Source organism: Oncorhynchus tshawytscha, unplaced genomic scaffold (assembly GCF_018296145.1).
Source record: "Oncorhynchus tshawytscha isolate Ot180627B unplaced genomic scaffold, Otsh_v2.0 Un_contig_9186_pilon_pilon, whole genome shotgun sequence".
NCBI lineage: Eukaryota > Metazoa > Chordata > Actinopteri > Salmoniformes > Salmonidae > Oncorhynchus > Oncorhynchus tshawytscha.
In genome coordinates this window covers 88,421-103,797 of record NW_024609063.1, presented here as the reverse complement: position 1 = coordinate 103,797, position 15,377 = coordinate 88,421, and the positions used below count along the sequence as shown (strand labels likewise).

General features: G+C 44.0%; 14 non-coding genes across 14 annotated transcripts; 9 read left to right on the top strand and 5 right to left on the bottom strand.

Annotated features, from left to right (window-relative positions):
* Positions 1–697: 697 nt before the first annotated feature.
* Positions 698–791, bottom strand: trnai-uau. The gene is made up of 2 exons: positions 754–791; positions 698–733 (listed from the first exon to the last, which is right to left on the bottom strand). It is a non-coding gene; the product is annotated as a tRNA-Ile (tRNA).
* A 1,397-nt stretch (positions 792–2,188) lies between these two features.
* Positions 2,189–2,282, bottom strand: trnai-uau. Its single transcript has 2 exons — positions 2,245–2,282; positions 2,189–2,224 (listed from the first exon to the last, which is right to left on the bottom strand). It is a non-coding gene; the product is annotated as a tRNA-Ile (tRNA).
* Positions 2,283–2,931: 649 nt separating this feature from the next.
* trnai-uau lies at positions 2,932–3,025 on the bottom strand. The gene is made up of 2 exons: positions 2,988–3,025; positions 2,932–2,967 (listed from the first exon to the last, which is right to left on the bottom strand). It is a non-coding gene; the product is annotated as a tRNA-Ile (tRNA).
* Positions 3,026–3,680: 655 nt separating this feature from the next.
* On the bottom strand, positions 3,681–3,774 carry trnai-uau. The gene is made up of 2 exons: positions 3,737–3,774; positions 3,681–3,716 (listed from the first exon to the last, which is right to left on the bottom strand). It is a non-coding gene; the product is annotated as a tRNA-Ile (tRNA).
* Positions 3,775–6,654: 2,880 nt separating this feature from the next.
* On the bottom strand, positions 6,655–6,748 carry trnai-uau. Its single transcript has 2 exons — positions 6,711–6,748; positions 6,655–6,690 (listed from the first exon to the last, which is right to left on the bottom strand). It is a non-coding gene; the product is annotated as a tRNA-Ile (tRNA).
* A 2,551-nt stretch (positions 6,749–9,299) lies between these two features.
* trnai-uau lies at positions 9,300–9,393 on the top strand. Its single transcript has 2 exons — positions 9,300–9,337; positions 9,358–9,393. It is a non-coding gene; the product is annotated as a tRNA-Ile (tRNA).
* A 654-nt stretch (positions 9,394–10,047) lies between these two features.
* trnai-uau lies at positions 10,048–10,141 on the top strand. Its single transcript has 2 exons — positions 10,048–10,085; positions 10,106–10,141. It is a non-coding gene; the product is annotated as a tRNA-Ile (tRNA).
* A 654-nt stretch (positions 10,142–10,795) lies between these two features.
* Positions 10,796–10,889, top strand: trnai-uau. The gene is made up of 2 exons: positions 10,796–10,833; positions 10,854–10,889. It is a non-coding gene; the product is annotated as a tRNA-Ile (tRNA).
* A 654-nt stretch (positions 10,890–11,543) lies between these two features.
* Positions 11,544–11,637, top strand: trnai-uau. The gene is made up of 2 exons: positions 11,544–11,581; positions 11,602–11,637. It is a non-coding gene; the product is annotated as a tRNA-Ile (tRNA).
* Positions 11,638–12,291: 654 nt separating this feature from the next.
* Positions 12,292–12,385, top strand: trnai-uau. The gene is made up of 2 exons: positions 12,292–12,329; positions 12,350–12,385. It is a non-coding gene; the product is annotated as a tRNA-Ile (tRNA).
* A 654-nt stretch (positions 12,386–13,039) lies between these two features.
* Positions 13,040–13,133, top strand: trnai-uau. The gene is made up of 2 exons: positions 13,040–13,077; positions 13,098–13,133. It is a non-coding gene; the product is annotated as a tRNA-Ile (tRNA).
* Positions 13,134–13,787: 654 nt separating this feature from the next.
* trnai-uau lies at positions 13,788–13,881 on the top strand. Its single transcript has 2 exons — positions 13,788–13,825; positions 13,846–13,881. It is a non-coding gene; the product is annotated as a tRNA-Ile (tRNA).
* Positions 13,882–14,535: 654 nt separating this feature from the next.
* Positions 14,536–14,629, top strand: trnai-uau. The gene is made up of 2 exons: positions 14,536–14,573; positions 14,594–14,629. It is a non-coding gene; the product is annotated as a tRNA-Ile (tRNA).
* Positions 14,630–15,283: 654 nt separating this feature from the next.
* Positions 15,284–15,377, top strand: trnai-uau. The gene is made up of 2 exons: positions 15,284–15,321; positions 15,342–15,377. It is a non-coding gene; the product is annotated as a tRNA-Ile (tRNA).

Genomic DNA, 15,377 nt, shown 5'->3' with positions numbered 1-15,377 from the left:
CCTGGTGAGGCTTGAACTACACCTTCGGCAGCCAAGCTGCATACCGCCGTAGGTACTTCACGCGTAGTCGACAGCGCCACAGGAGCTCGACACTAAAATATATTTAAACATGATGTATACAATAAGTCTGAGTCAGTACTGACTTGTTTCCGGTTGACCAGATCGTAGAGATTTATACTGCATCTCGCATTAGATAGTTCGAACCACAAATGGAGTGACACGCTGAGGCTAAGAACCAACCCTCACTCGTTGTTGACTCGAGCAGGCTTGCCTCGCAGTCGTGTCAGGCGCTGCTGGTGATAGAGAAGATGATGATTTTTGTATTCTATCTGCTGCCTGCACTCTGACCTGTCATCTCAATGACATACCTATTATCTATGAAACGTCCTCCTAAATGGATTGAATAAATGCTAATTTTCTGGACAAGAAATAGACGGATAGGCTTCTAGAAGAATACTTGCTCCTGTTGGGAGTTGAACTCAAAACCTTGTCATCTAATTTCTGTATACTGCTGTATAAGTACAACATGGTAACAGATTGCACCACAGGATCCATCAACAACACTTTCACTGATCTTCATATTTTGCAGAAATGGAGCTGACCAATATTCGGACCAAGTCAATACTACTGTTGAGGTACCTGGCTAGCTCAGTCGGTAGAGCATAAATAGACACTCAAAGTGTTCAAGAAATGCACATATTCCTGGTGAGGCTCGAACTCACAACCTCGGCATTGCTTCGCTGCATACTGCTGTATAAGTACCACGCGCTAACCGATTGCGCCACAGAAGCCTGATCATCTGTTTACCAAATTCTGCACAAACATAGATGTACAATACTCGGTCCAAGTCAGTTCGACAGGTGACCTACCTGGCTAACTCAGACGGTAGAGCATGAGACTCTTAATCTCGTATTTGTGGGTTTGAACCTACAAATGGGGTGATCATTTTCTGAGGCGATGCACCAACTCACTTCCGCAAACAGCCATCTGCTTGGACTTTAGAGCAGGCTTGCCACCCTGCATTGCTGCGTGTCAGTCATAGCTGAGGTGATAAGAAGATGATGATTTTTGTATTCTATCTCTGCCTGCACTCTGACCTGTCATCTCAATGACATACCTATTATCTATAAACGTCCTCTAAATGGATTGAATAAATGCTAATTTTCTGGACAAGAAATAGACGGATAGGCTTCTAGAGAATACTTGCTCCTGTTGGGAGTTGAACTCAAAACCTTGTCATCTAATTTCTGTGATACTGCTGTATAAGTACAACATGCTAACAGATTGCACCACAGGATCCATCAACAACACTTTCACTGATCTTCATATTTTGCAGAAATGGGCTGAACAATATTCGGACCAAGTCAATACTACTGTTGAGGTACCTGGCTAGCTCAGTCGGTAGAGCATAAATGAACAGGCAAAGGGTTCAAGAAAAGCACATGCTCTGGTGAGGCTCGAACTCACAACCTCATCATTGCTTAAGCTGCATACTGCTGTATAAGTACCACGGCTAACCGATTGCGCCACAGGAGCCTGATAATCTGTTTTGCAAATTCTGCACAAACATAGATGTACAATACTCGGTCCAAGTCAGTTCGGCAATTGACCTTCTGGCTAACTCAGACGGTAGAGCATGAGACTCTTAATCTCGTATTTGTGGGTTTGAACCACCAAATGGGGTGATCATTTTCTGAGGCGATACACCAACTCACTTCGCAACAGCCATCTGCTTGGACTTTAGAGGCTTGCCACCCTGCATTGCTGCCGTGTCAGTCATAGCTGGTGATAGAAAGATGATGATTTTGTATTCTATCTCTGCCTGCACTCTGACCTGTCATCTCAATGACATACCTATTATCTATGAAAGCGTCCTCCTAAATGGATTGAATAAATGCTAATTTTCTGGACAAGAAATAGACAAGGATACGCTTCTAGACGAATACTTGCTCCTGTTGGGAGTTGAACTCATAACCTTGTCATCTAATTTCTGTATACTGTTGTATAAGTACAACATGCTAACAGATTTGCACCACAGGATCCATCAACAACGTTCACTGATCTTCATATTTTGCAGAAATGGAGACTGAGCGATATTCGGACCAAGTCAAATACCTACTGTTGAGGTACCTGGCTAGCTCAGTCGGTAGAGCATAAATAGACAGGCAAAGGGTTCAAGAAAAGCACATGCTCCTGGTGACGCTCGAACTCACAACCTCAGCATTGCTTCGCTGCGTACTGCTGTATAAGTACCACGCGCTAACCGATTGCGCCACAGGAGCCTGATCATTTGTTTACCATATTTTGCACAAACATAGATGTACAATACTCGGTCCAAGTCAGTTCGACAATTGACCTACCTGGCTAACTCAGACGGTAGAGCATGAGACTCTTAATCTCGTATTTGTGGGTTTGAACCACAAATGGGGTGATCATTTTCTGAGGCGATGCACCAACTCACTTCGCAAACAGCCATCTGCTTGGACTTTAGAGCAGGCTTGCCACCCTAAATTGCTGCCGTGTCAGTCATAGCTGGTGATAGAGAAGACGATGATTTTGTATTCTATCTCTGCCTGCACTCTGACCTGTCATCTCAATGACATACCTATTATCTATGAAATGTCCTCTAAATGGATTGAATAAATGCTAATTTTCTGGACAAGAAATAGACGGATAGGCTTCTAGAAGAATACTTGCTCCTGTTGGGAGCTTGAACTCAAAACCTTGTCATCTAATTTCTGTATACTGTTGTATAAGTACAACATGCTAACAGATTGCACCACAGGATCCATCAACAACGTTCACTGATCTTCATATTTTGCAGAAATGGAACTGACCAATATTCGGACCAAGTCAATACTACTGTTGAGGTACCTGGCTAGCTCAGTCGGTAGAGCATAAATAGACACTCAAAGGGTTTAGAAAAGCACATGTTCCTGGTGAGGCTCGAACTCACAACCTCGGCATTACTTCGCTGCATACTGCTGTATAAGTACCACGCGCTAACCGATTGCGCCACAGAAGCCTATCATCTGTTTACCATATTTTGCACAAACATAGATGTACAATACTCGGTCGAGTCAGTTCAACAATTGACCTTACTAGCTAACTCAGACGGTAGAGCATGAGACTCTTAATCTTCGTATTTCTGGGTTCGGAGCTTACAAATGGGGTGATTATTTTCTGAGGCGAAGCACCAACTCACTTCGCAAACAGCCATCTGCTTGGACTTTCGAGCAGGCTTGCCACCCTGCATTGCTGACGTGTCAGGCATAGCTGGTGATAGAGAAGACGATGATTTTGTATTCTATCTCTGCCTGCACTCTGACCTGTCATCTCAATGACATACCTATTATCTATGAAACGTCCTCCTAAATGGATGGAATAAATGCTAATTTTCTGGACAAGAAATAGACAGGGATAGGCTTCTAGAAGAATACTTGCTCCTGGTGGGGCTTGAACTCATAACCTTGTCATCTAATTTCTGTATACTGTTGTATAAGTACAACATGCTAACAGATTGCACCACAGGATCCATCAACAACACGTTCACTGATCTTCATATTTTGCAGAAATGGAACTGAACGATATTCGGACCAAGTCAATACTACTGTTGAGGTACCTGGCTAGCTCAGTCGGTAGAGCATAAATAGACAGGAAAAGGGTTCAAGAAAAGCACATGTTCCTGGTGAGGCTCGAACTCACAACCTCGGCATTGCTTCGCTGCATACTGCTGTATAAGTACCACGCGCTAACCGATTGCGCCACAGGAGCCTGATCATCTGTTTACCATATTTTGCACAAACATAGATGTACAATACTGGTCGAGTCAGTTCGACAATTGACCTTCCTGGCTAACTCAGACGGTAGAGCATGAGACTCTTAATCTCGTATTTGTGGAGTTCGAACCACAAATGGGGTGATAATTTTCTGAGGCGAAGAACCAACTCACTTCGCAAACAGCCATCTGCTTGGACTTTCGAGCAGGCTTGCCACCCTGCATTGCTGCCGTGTCAGGCATAGTTGGTGATAGAGAAGATGATGATTTTGTATTCTATCTCTGCTACACTCTGACCTGTCATCTCAATGACATACCTATTATCTATGAAACGTCCTCCTAAATGGATTGAATAAATGCTAATTTTCTGGACAAGAAATAGAGCGGGATAGGCTTCTAGAAGAATACTTGCTCCTGTTGGGAGTTGAACTCAAAACCTTGTCATCTAATTTCTGTATACTGCTGTATAAGTACAACATGGTAACAGGTGCACCACAGGATCCCATCAACAACACTTTCACTGATCTTCATATTTTTGCAGAAATGGAGCTGAACAATATTCGGACCAAGTCAATACTACTGTTGAGGTACCTGGCAAGCTCAGTCGGTAGAGCATAAATAGACAATCAAAGTGTTCAAGAAATGCATATTCCTGGTGAGCTCAAACTCACAACCTCGGCATTGGCTGCATACTGCTGTATAAGTACCACGCGCTAACCGATTGCGCCACAGGAGCCTGATCATCTGTTTACCAAATTCTGCACAAACACTTAGATGTACAATACTCGGTCCAAGTCAGTTCGACAATTGACCTGGCTAACTCAGACGGTAGAGGCATGAGACTCTTAATCACCCGTGTATTTGTGGGTTCGAACCACAAATGGGGTGATCATTTCTGAGGCGAAGCACCAACTCACTTCGCAAACAGCCATCTGCTTGGACTTTCAGTAGGTTTGCCACCCTAAATTGCTGCCGTGTCAGTCATAGCTGGTGATAGAGAAGATGATTTTTTTGTATTCTATCTCTGCCTGCACTCCTGACCTGTCTCATCTCAATGACATACCTATTATCTATGAAACGTCCTCTAAATGGATTGAATAAATGCTAATTTTCTGGACGTTTCATAGACAGGGATAGGCTTCTAGAAGAATACTTGCTCCTGTTGGAGTTGAACTCATAACCTTGTCATCATAATTTCTGTATACTGCTGTATAAGTACAACATGCTAACAGATTGCACCACAGGATCCATCAACAACACGTTCACTGATCTTCGCCTATTTTGCAGAAATGGAGCTGAACAATATTCGGACCAAGTCAATACTACTGTTGAGGTACCTGGCAGCTCAGTCGGTAGAGCATAAATAGACAGGCAAGGGTTCAGAGAAAGCACATGTTCCTGGTGAGGCTCCAGACTCACAACCTGACATTACTTCGCTGCATACTGCTGTATAAGTACCACGCGCTAACCGATTGCGCCACAGGAGCCTGATCATCTGTTTACCATATTTTGCACAAACATAGATGTATATTACTCGGTCCGAGTCAGTTCGACAATTGACCTACCTGGCTAACTCAGACGGTAGAGCATGAGACTCTTAATCTCGTATTTGTGGGTTCGAACCACAAATGGGGTGATCATTTTCTGAGGCAAAGCACCACTCACTTCGCAAACAGCCATCTGCTTGGACTTTCGAGCAGGCTTGCCACCTAAATTGCTGCCGTGTCGGTCATAGCTGGTGATAGAGAAGATGATGATTTTGTATTCTATCTCTGCCTACTCTGACCTGTCATCTCAATGACATACCTATTATCTATGAAACGTCCTCCTAAATGGATTGAATAAATGCTAATTTTCTGGACAAGAAATAGACAGGGATAGGCTTCTGGAAGAATACTTGCTCCTGTTGGGAGTTGAACTCATAACCTTGTCATCTAATTTCTGTATACTGCTGTATAAGTACAACATGCTAACAGATTGCACCACAGGATCCATCAACAACACTTTCACTGATCTTCATATTTTGCAGAAATGGAGCTGAACAATATTCGGACCAAGTCAATACTACTGTTGAGGTACCTGGCTAGCTCAGTCGGTAGAGCATAAATAGACAGGCAAGGGTTCAAGAAGCACATGCTCCTGGTGAGGCTCAACTCACAACCTCGGCATTGCTTCGCTGCATACTGCTGTATAAGTACCACGCGGTAACCGATTGCGCCACAGGAGCCTGATCATCTGTACCATATTTTGCAAAAACATAGATGTACAATACTCGGTCCGAGTCAGTTCGACAATTGACCTTACCTGGCTAACTCAGACGGTAGAGGCATGAGACTCTTAATCGTATTTGTGGGTTCGAACCACAAATGGGGTGATCATTTTCTGAGGCGAAGCACCACTTAGCAAACAGCCATCTGCTTGGACTGGACTTTCGAGCAGGCTTGCCACCCTGCATTGCTGCCGTGTCAGGCATAGCTGGTGATAGAAGATGATGATTTTGTATTCTATCTCTGCCTGCACTCTGACCTGTCATCTCAATGACATACCTATTATCTATGAAACGTCCTCTAAATGGATTGAATAAATGCTAATTTTCTGGACAAGAAATAGACAGGGATAGGCTTCTAGAAGAATACTTGCTCCTGTTGGGAGTTGAACTCATAACCTTGTCATCTAATTTCTGTATACTGCTGTATAAGTACAACATGCTAACAGGTGCACCACAGGATCCATCAACAACACTTTCACTGATCTTCATATTTTTGCAGAAATGGAGCTGAACAATATTCGGACCAGAGTCAATACTACTGTTGAGTACCTGGCTAGCTCAGTCGGTAGAGCATAAATAGACAGGCAAAGTGTTCAAGAAAAGCACATGTTCCTGGTGAGGCTCGAACTCACAACCTCGGCATTGCTTCGCTGCATACTGCTGTATAAGTACCACGCGCTAACCGATTGCGCCACAGGAGCCTTATCATCTGTTTACCATATTTTGCACAAACATAGATGTACAATACTCGGTCGAGTCAGTTCGACAATTGACCTTACTGGCTAACTCCAGACGGTAGAGCATGAGACTCTTAATCTCGTATTTGTGGGTTCGAACCACAAATGGGGTGATCATTTTCTGAGGCGAATCACCAGCTCACTTCCCAAGCAGCCATCTGCTTGGACTTTCGAGCAGGCTTGCCACCCTGCATTGCTGCCGTGTCAGGCATAGCTGGTGATAGAGAAGATGATGATTTTGTATTCTATCTCTGCCTGCACTCTGACCTGTCATCTCAATGACATACCTATTATCTATGAAACGTCCTCCTAAATGGATTGAATAAATGCTAATTTTCTGGACAAAAATAGGGCTTCTGGCAGAATACTTGCTCCTGTTGGAGTTGAACTCAAAACCTTGTCATCTAATTTCTTTATACTGCTGTATAAGTACAACATGCTAACAGATTGCACCACAGGATCCATCAACAACACTTTTCACTGATCTTCATATTTTTGCAGAAATGGAGCTGCAATATTCGGACCAAGTCAATACTACTGTTGAGGTACCTGGCTAGCTCGGTCGGTAGAGCATAAATAGACAGGCAAAGGGTTCAAAAAAGCACATGCTCCTGGTAGGCTCAGACTCACAACCTCATCATTGCTTCGCTGCATACTGCTGTATAAGTACCACGCGCTAACCGATTGCGCCACAGGAGCCTGATCATCTGTTTACCATATTCTGCACAAACATAGATGTACTCGGTCGAGTCAGTTCGACAATTGACCTTCCTGGCGAACTCAGACGGTAGACATGAGACTCTTAATCTCGTATTTGTGGGTTCGAACCACAAATGGGGTGATCATTTTCTGAGGCGAAGCACCAACTCACTTCGCAAACAGCCATCTGCTTGGACTTTCGAGCAGGCTTGCCACCCTGCATTGCTGCCGTGTCAGGCATAGCTGGTGATAGAGAAGATGATGATTTTGTATTCTATCTCTGCCTGCACTCTGACCTGTCATCTCAATGACATACCTATTATCTATGAAACGTCCTCCTAAATGGATTGAATAAATGCTAATTTTCTGGACAAAGAAATAGACAGGGATAGGCTTCTAGAAGAATACTTGCTCCTGTTGGGAGTTGAACTCATAACCTTGTCATCTAATTTCTGTATACTGCTGTATAAATACAACATGCTAACAGATTGCACCACAGGATCCATCAACAACACGTTCACTGATCTTCATATTTTTTGCAGAAATGGAGCTGAACAATATTCGGACCAAGTCAATACTACTGTTGAGGTACCTGGCTAGCTCAGTCGGTAGAACATAAATAGACAGGGAAAGGGTTCAAGAAAGCACATGTTCCTGGTGAGGCTCGGGCTCACAACCTCGGCATTGCTTCGCTGCATACTGCTGTATAAGTACCACACGCTAACCGATTGCGGCACAGGCCTGATCATTGTTACCAAATTCTGCACAAACATAGATGTACAATACTCGGTCGAGTCAGTTCGACAATTGACCTACCTAGCCGAACTCAGACGGTAGAGCATGAGACTCTTAATCTCGTATTTGTGGGTTCGAACCACAAATGGGGTGATTTTCATTTTCTTGGACTTTCGAGCAGGCTTGAAGCACCCCTGCATTGCTGACGTGTCGCAGGCAGCTGGTCTGATTGATTTTGTCAAGCAGGCTTCTGCCTGCATTGCTGACCTGTCATCTCAATGACATACCTATTATTATAAATGGATTGAATAAATGCTAATTTTCTGGACAGAAATAGAGCAATTTAGGGTACTTGCTCCTGGTGGAAGCGAACTCAAAACCTTGTCATCTAATTTCTTGTCCAGAAAATCGAGCATTTTATCAATCCATTTCACTGGATCTTCATATTTTGGTATGTCATTGGATGACTCAGACCGATATTCGGACCAAAATCATGCGTACTACTGTTGAGGTCTGAGTGGCTAGCTGAGTCGGTGAGGCGAATCCAACAGTGTGCCTATGTTTGTGCAGGAAAGCAAACAATGATCACCCCATCCTGTGTCGAGACCCGTATTTTTATTACACATCTGAGTATGACACCAGGAACAGCTGATCGTCTGTTTGTTTGTGCCTTCTGCGGGCTGCAAGCTGCCTGAACCCCTGCTTCTAAAAATTAGCATTTATTCAATCCATTTAGGAGGACGTTTCATAGATAATAGGTATGTCATTGAGATGACAGGTCAGAGTGCAGGCAGAGATAGAATACAAAATCATCGTCTTCTCTATCACCAGCTATGCCTGACACGGCAGCAATGCAGGGTGGCAAGCCTGCTCGAAAGTCCAAGCAGATGGCTGTTTGCGAAGTGAGTTGGTGCTTCGCCTCAGAAAATGATCACCCCATTTGTGGTTCGAACCCACAAATACGAGATTAAGAGTCTCATGCTCTACCGTCTGAGTTAGCCAGGTAGGTCAATTGTCGAACTGACTCGGACCGAGTATTGTACATCTATGTTTGTGCAAAATATGGTAAACAGATGATCAGGCTCCTGTGGCGCAATCGGTTAGCGCGTGGTACTTATACAGCAGTATGCAGCGAAGCAATGCCGAGGTTGTGAGTTCGAGCCTCACCAGGAACATGTGCTTTTCTTGAACCCTTTGCCTGTCTATTTATGCTCTACCGACTGAGCTAGCCAGGTACCTCAACAGTAGTATTGACTTGGTCCGAATATTGTTCAGCTCCATTTCTGCAAAATATGAAGATCAGTGAAAGTGTTGTTGATGGATCCTGTGGTGCAATCTGTTAGCATGTTGTACTTATACAGCAGTATACAGAAATTAGATGACAAGGTTATGAGTTCAACTCCCAACAGGAGCAAGTATTCTTCTAGAAGCCTATCCCTGTCTATTTCTTGTCCAGAAAATTAGCATTTATTCAATCCATTTAGGAGGACGTTTCATAGATAATAGGTATGTCATTGAGATGACAGGTCAGAGTGCAGGCAGAGATAGAATACAAAATCATCATCTTCTCTATCACCAGCTATGCCTGACACGGCAGCAATGCAGGGTGGCAAGCCTGCTCGAAAGTCCAAGCAGATGGCTGTTTGCGAAGTGAGTTGGTGCTTCGCCTCAGAAAATGATCACCCCATTTGTGGTTCGAACCCACAAATACGAGATTAAGAGTCTCATGCTCTACCGTCTGAGTTAGCCAGGTAGGTCAATTGTCGAACTGACTCGGACCGAGTATTGTACATCTATGTTTGTGCAAAATATGGTAAACAGATGATCAGGCTCCTGTGGCGCAATCGGTTAGCGCGTGGTACTTATACAGCAGTATGCAGCGAAGCAATGCCGAGGTTGTGAGTTCGAGCCTCACCAGGAACATGTGCTTTTCTTGAACCCTTTGCCTGTCTATTTATGCTCTACCGACTGAGCTAGCCAGGTACCTCAACAGTAGTATTGACTTGGTCCGAATATTGTTCAGCTCCATTTCTGCAAAATATGAAGATCAGTGAAAGTGTTGTTGATGGATCCTGTGGTGCAATCTGTTAGCATGTTGTACTTATACAGCAGTATACAGAAATTAGATGACAAGGTTATGAGTTCAACTCCCAACAGGAGCAAGTATTCTTCTAGAAGCCTATCCCTGTCTATTTCTTGTCCAGAAAATTAGCATTTATTCAATCCATTTAGGAGGACGTTTCATAGATAATAGGTATGTCATTGAGATGACAGGTCAGAGTGCAGGCAGAGATAGAATACAAAATCATCGTCTTCTCTATCACCAGCTATGCCTGACACGTCAGCAATGCAGGGTGGCAAGCCTGCTCGAAAGTCCAAGCAGATGGCTGTTTGCGAAGTGAGTTGGTGCTTCGCCTCAGAAAATGATCACCCCATTTGTGGTTCGAACCCACAAATACGAGATTAAGAGTCTCATGCTCTACCGTCTGAGTTAGCCAGGTAGGTCAATTGTCGAACTGACTCGGACCGAGTATTGTACATCTATGTTTGTGCAAAATATGGTAAACAGATGATCAGGCTCCTGTGGCGCAATCGGTTAGCGCGTGGTACTTATACAGCAGTATGCAGCGAAGCAATGCCGAGGTTGTGAGTTCGAGCCTCACCAGGAGCATGTGCTTTTCTTGAACCCTTTGCCTGTCTATTTATGCTCTACCGACTGAGCTAGCCAGGTACCTCAACAGTAGTATTGACTTGGTCCGAATATTGTTCAGCTCCATTTCTGCAAAATATGAAGATCAGTGAAAGTGTTGTTGATGGATCCTGTGGTGCAATCTGTTAGCATGTTGTACTTATACAGCAGTATACAGAAATTAGATGACAAGGTTATGAGTTCAACTCCCAACAGGAGCAAGTATTCTTCTAGAAGCCTATCCCTGTCTATTTCTTGTCCAGAAAATTAGCATTTATTCAATCCATTTAGGAGGACGTTTCATAGATAATAGGTATGTCATTGAGATGACAGGTCAGAGTGCAGGCAGAGATAGAATACAAAATCATCGTCTTCTCTATCACCAGCTATGCCTGACACGGCAGCAATGCAGGGTGGCAAGCCTGCTCGAAAGTCCAAGCAGATGGCTGTTTGCGAAGTGAGTTGGTGCTTCGCCTCAGAAAATAATCACCCCATTTGTGTTTCGAACCCACAAATACGAAATTCAGAGTCTCATGCTCTACCGTCTGAGTTAGCCAGTAAGGTCAATTGTCGAACTGACTCGGACCGAGTATTGTACATCTATGTTTGTGCAGAATTTGGTAAACAGATGATCAGGCTCCTGTGGCGCAATCGGTTAGCGCGTGGTACTTATACAGCAGTATGCAGCGAAGCAATGCCGAGGTTGTGAGTTCGAGCCTCACCAGGAACATGTGCTTTTCTTGAACCCTTTGCCTGTCTATTTATGCTCTACCGACTGAGCTAGCCAGGTACCTCAACAGTAGTATTGACTTGGTCCGAATATTGTTCAGCTCCATTTCTGCAAAATATGAAGATCAGTGAAAGTGTTGTTGATGGATCCTGTGGTGCAATCTGTTAGCATGTTGTACTTATACAGCAGTATACAGAAATTAGATGACAAGGTTATGAGTTCAACTCCCAACAGGAGCAAGTATTCTTCTAGAAGCCTATCCCTGTCTATTTCTTGTCCAGAAAATTAGCATTTATTCAATCCATTTAGGAGGACGTTTCATAGATAATAGGTATGTCATTGAGATGACAGGTCAGAGTGCAGGCAGAGATAGAATACAAAATCATCATCTTCTCTATCACCAGCTATGCCTGACACGGCAGCAATGCAGGGTGGCAAGCCTGCTCGAAAGTCCAAGCAGATGGCTGTTTGCGAAGTGAGTTGGTGCTTCGCCTCAGAAAATGATCACCCCATTTGTGGTTCGAACCCACAAATACGAGATTAAGAGTCTCATGCTCTACCGTCTGAGTTAGCCAGGTAGGTCAATTGTCGAACTGACTCGGACCGAGTATTGTACATCTATGTTTGTGCAAAATATGGTAAACAGATGATCAGGCTCCTGTGGCGCAATCGGTTAGCGCGTGGTACTTATACAGCAGTATGCAGCGAAGCAATGCCGAGGTTGTGAGTTCGAGCCTCACCAGGAACATGTGCTTTTCTTGAACCCTTTGCCTGTCTATTTATGCTCTACCGACTGAGCTAGCCAGGTACCTCAACAGTAGTATTGACTTGGTCCGAATATTGTTCAGCTCCATTTCTGCAAAATATGAAGATCAGTGAAAGTGTTGTTGATGGATCCTGTGGTGCAATCTGTTAGCATGTTGTACTTATACAGCAGTATACAGAAATTAGATGACAAGGTTATGAGTTCAACTCCCAACAGGAGCAAGTATTCTTCTAGAAGCCTATCCCTGTCTATTTCTTGTCCAGAAAATTAGCATTTATTCCATCCATTTAGGAGGACGTTTCATAGATAATAGGTATGTCATTGAGATGACAGGTCAGAGTGCAGGCAGAGATAGAATACAAAATCATCGTCTTCTCTATCACCAGCTATGCCTGACACGGCAGCAATGCAGGGTGGCAAGCCTGCTCGAAAGTCCAAGCAGATGGCTGTTTGCGAAGTGAGTTGGTGCTTCGCCTCAGAAAATGATCACCCCATTTGTGGTTCGAACCCACAAATACGAGATTAAGAGTCTCATGCTCTACCGTCTGAGTTAGCCAGGTAGGTCAATTGTCGAACTGACTTGGACCGAGTATTGTACATCTATGTTTGTGCAGAATTTGGTAAACAGACGATCAGGCTCCTGTGGCGCAATCGGTTAGCGCGTGGTACTTATACAGCAGTATGCAGCGAAGCAATGCCGAGGTTGTGAGTTTGAGCCTCACCAGGAGCATGTGCTTTTCTTGAACCCTTTGCCTGTCTATTTATGCTCTACCGACTGAGCTAGCCAGGTACCTCAACAGTAGTATTGACTTGGTCCGAATATTGTTCAGCTCCATTTCTGCAAAATATGAAGATCAGTGAAAGTGTTGTTGATGGATCCTGTGGTGCAATCTGTTAGCATGTTGTACTTATACAGCAGTATACAGAAATTAGATGACAAGGTTATGAGTTCAACTCCCAACAGGAGCAAGTATTCTTCTAGAAGCCTATCCCTGTCTATTTCTTGTCCAGAAAATTAGCATTTATTCAATCCATTTAGGAGGACGTTTCATAGATAATAGGTATGTCATTGAGATGACAGGTCAGAGTGCAGGCAGAGATAGAATACAAAATCATCATCTTCTCTATCACCAGCTATGCCTGACACGGCAGCAATGCAGGGTGGCAAGCCTGCTCGAAAGTCCAAGCAGATGGCTGTTTGCGAAGTGAGTTGGTGCTTCGCCTCAGAAAATGATCACCCCATTTGTGGTTCGAACCCACAAATACGAGATTAAGAGTCTCATGCTCTACCGTCTGAGTTAGCCAGGTAGGTCAATTGTCGAACTGACTCGGACCGAGTATTGTACATCTATGTTTGTGCAAAATATGGTAAACAGATGATCAGGCTCCTGTGGCGCAATCGGTTAGCGCGTGGTACTTATACAGCAGTATGCAGCGAAGCAATGCCGAGGTTGTGAGTTCGAGCCTCACCAGGAACATGTGCTTTTCTTGAACCCTTTGCCTGTCTATTTATGCTCTACCGACTGAGCTAGCCAGGTACCTCAACAGTAGTATTGACTTGGTCCGAATATTGTTCAGCTCCATTTCTGCAAAATATGAAGATCAGTGAAAGTGTTGTTGATGGATCCTGTGGTGCAATCTGTTAGCATGTTGTACTTATACAGCAGTATACAGAAATTAGATGACAAGGTTATGAGTTCAACTCCCAACAGGAGCAAGTATTCTTCTAGAAGCCTATCCCTGTCTATTTCTTGTCCAGAAAGTTAGCATTTATTCAATCCATTTAGGAGGACGTTTCATAGATAATAGGTATGTCATTGAGATGACAGGTCAGAGTGCAGGCAGAGATAGAATACAAAATCATCATCTTCTCTATCACCAGCTATGCCTGACACGGCAGCAATGCAGGGTGGCAAGCCTGCTCGAAAGTCCAAGCAGATGGCTGTTTGCGAAGTGAGTTGGTGCTTCGCCTCAGAAAATGATCACCCCATTTGTGGTTCGAACCCACAAATACGAGATTAAGAGTCTCATGCTCTACCGTCTGAGTTAGCCAGGTAGGTCAATTGTCGAACTGACTTGGACCGAGTATTGTACATCTATGTTTGTGCAGAATTTGGTAAACAGATGATCAGGCTCCTGTGGCGCAATCGGTTAGCGCGTGGTACTTATACAGCAGTATGCAGCGAAGCAATGCCGAGGTTGTGAGTTCGAGCCTCACCAGGAGCATGTGCTTTTCTTGAACCCTTTGCCTGTCTATTTATGCTCTACCGACTGAGCTAGCCAGGTACCTCAACAGTAGTATTGACTTGGTCCGAATATTGTTCAGCTCCATTTCTGCAAAATATGAAGATCAGTGAAAGTGTTGTTGATGGATCCTGTGGTGCAATCTGTTAGCATGTTGTACTTATACAGCAGTATACAGAAATTAGATGACAAGGTTATGAGTTCAACTCCCAACAGGAGCAAGTATTCTTCTAGAAGCCTATCCCTGTCTATTTCTTGTCCAGAAAATTAGCATTTATTCAATCCATTTAGGAGGACGTTTCATAGATAATAGGTATGTCATTGAGATGACAGGTCAGAGTGCAGGCAGAGATAGAATACAAAATCATCATCTTCTCTATCACCAGCTATGCCTGACACGGCAGCAATGCAGGGTGGCAAGCCTGCTCGAAAGTCCAAGCAGATGGCTGTTTGCGAAGTGAGTTGGTGCTTCGCCTCAGAAAATGATCACCCCATTTGTGGTTCGAACCCACAAATACGAGATTAAGAGTCTCATGCTCTACCGTCTGAGTTAGCCAGGTAGGTCAATTGTCGAACTGACTCGGACCGAGTATTGTACATCTATGTTTGTGCAAAATATGGTAAACAGATGATCAGGCTCCTGTGGCGCAATCGGTTAGCGCGTGGTACTTATACAGCAGTATGCAGCGAAGCAATGCCGAGGTTGTGAGTTCGAGCCTCACCAGGAACA